The sequence below is a fragment of the Saccopteryx leptura genome, chromosome 11, assembly GCF_036850995.1.
Source record: "Saccopteryx leptura isolate mSacLep1 chromosome 11, mSacLep1_pri_phased_curated, whole genome shotgun sequence".
In the NCBI taxonomy this organism is placed as follows: Eukaryota; Metazoa; Chordata; class Mammalia; order Chiroptera; family Emballonuridae; genus Saccopteryx; species Saccopteryx leptura.
Genome location: NC_089513.1, coordinates 79,141,061 through 79,143,361, shown reverse-complemented (window position 1 = coordinate 79,143,361; position 2,301 = coordinate 79,141,061).

Sequence of the window (2,301 nt, the reverse complement as noted above, 5' to 3'; positions counted from 1 at the left end):
CGCGCGCGCGCCGGGAAGGGCGAAGGTCGGGGGCGCGCGGGGACGCGGCTGCCGGTGGCGGAGGCGCCAAGCAGCGCCCTCTCCCGTCCTCTGCACGGCCGCGCGGGGCTGGACCGTGCCCGAGCGCAGCGCCGCTCCGGTCCTCGCGGCCCCTGGGAAGGGGTTCGGATTGGGGCGGGCATGACTCTGGGGACCGCGTCACCTTCCCCTTGGAGCGCTCCTGTGTCTGTAACTATTTGACCACCACCACCCCCGACCGCTGCAGGGGAACCGCACCCTCTCCCGCAAATCTGCATCTCTGCGCCTGGGATGTGCGCCGGGCCCACGGATGTGCGGGAGGGAGCCCCGCTCGCAAGGCCACTGTCGCGTTCCCTGGTCCCCGCAGCTCTGCTCGCGGAGGGCGCCGGTTCTGACCTTGCAGGTGGCTTGGATGTGCCCTAGCGTACGTGTCTGGGTCTTCTCGCCATGGACGGGAAGCAAGGGGTCCCGGTGTTGTAACAGCCTTGGGCGACCGACCCACTGACCAGGATTCGGACAGATTCCGAATCCACTGGACAATTCAGGTGCCTTTGGGCAGCTGCTTAACCTCAGGCGTCCCTCCCGTGCGGGCAGTGAGGCTGGAGGCTGGTTGTGAGAACTAACTGCCCAGTACAGTTGCCCCATGAAATTCAGGACAGCATTCAAGGTCATATAATAGTCACCCCAGGTCAAGCCTCGTTAGACTGAAGGTAGGCCGCCAACTAGTCATCCGGAGGCTTGTCAGAACCAGTCAACCGAGGTGTCATTGGGGGCAGTGGGACTTGGCCCCCAAGTTCTGGGAGCCGCCGGAAGCGGCACCATGAATGAGCCCGGCTGACCGTGAACAGAGCAGGCCTGTCCAGGGACTGGGAGGCTCACTGAAGCCCGCTCTGTGCACTGACTTGGGGTCCCTCCGGCTCACTGTCATTTCTCATGGGAACATCAGTTCACAAGGCCAGTTCTTATTTTTTTAATTTTTATTTTTATTTTTTTTTGTATTTTTCTGAAGCTGGAAACGGGGAGAGACAGTCAGACAGACTCCCGCATGCGCCCGACCGGGATCCACCCGGCACGCCCACCAGGGGGCGATGCTCTGCCCCTCCGGGGCGTCGCTCTGCCGCGACCAGAGCCACTCTAGCGCCCGGGGCAGAGGCCAAGGAGCCGTCCCCAGCGCCCGGGCCATCTTTGCTCCAATGGAGCCTCGCTGCGGGGGGGGGGGGGGGGGGGGGAGAGACAGAGAGGAAGGAGGGGGGGGAGGGTTGGAGAAGCAAATGGGCGCTTCTCCTATGTGCCCTGGCCGGGAATTGAACCCGGGTTCCCCTCACGCCAGGCCAACGCTCTACCGCTGAGCCAACCGGCCAGGGCCTCTTATTTGTTTTTTTTAAGAGAGTTAGAAATCTAATTCATACGTGAAATTTTCCATTAAAAAAAAAAAAGCCTGACCAGGCAGTGGTGCAGTGGATAGAGCGTTGGACTGGGATGCGGAGGACCCAGGTTCAAGACCCCGAGGTCACCAGCTTGAGCGCAGGCTCATCTGGTTTGAGCAAAGCTCACCAGCTTGGACCCAAGGTCACTGGCTCGAGCAAGGGGTTACTCGGTCTGCTGAAGGCCCGCAGTCAAGGCACATATGAGAAAGCAATCAATGAACAACTAAGGTGTTGCAATGAAAAAATTGATGATTGATGCTTCTCATCTCTCTCCGTTCCTGTCTGTCTGTCCCTATCCCCTTCTCTGACTCTCTCTCTGTCTCTGTAAAAAAATTAAAAAAAAAAAAAAAAAAAAAAAAAAAAAAAAAAGAAGAAGAAGATGGCCTGAGTCTGTAAAAACCCCCAGTTGGCCAACCAAATAGAAGCAGCTGGGCCGGAAGCCCCCGGCTGAGGCAGGACTGTGGTTCCCACCAGTTCTGGGCGGAGTTAAGGTGACAGGAGGAGCCCTGAGACACCTGAGGGTCCCGGGTCATCTCAGCTCCTGGTCTTCGCTCCCATTGGGTCAACCAGAGGCCAGTACCCTCTCCTCCCCCTCAGGGTCTCCGTTCCTGCTCGGAGCGCATCACCTGCCTGTCTGAGCTCTGCACTCACCCATCGTCTCTGTGGAGAATCCAACCTAACTTTCCCTGCAGATTGAGTGCTGTGGACTGGGTGGTGCGTGACAAGGATCTTCAGAACCCCTGTGTCGTGGTCGTGGGCCTGCCCCCCAGCCTTCCCCCGCCCCCAGGTGGGGGGGGCATCTTGGCTGGGGCTGCAGGGCACCCTGGGAACAGGCAGGGTAGAGAGGAGCGGCTGC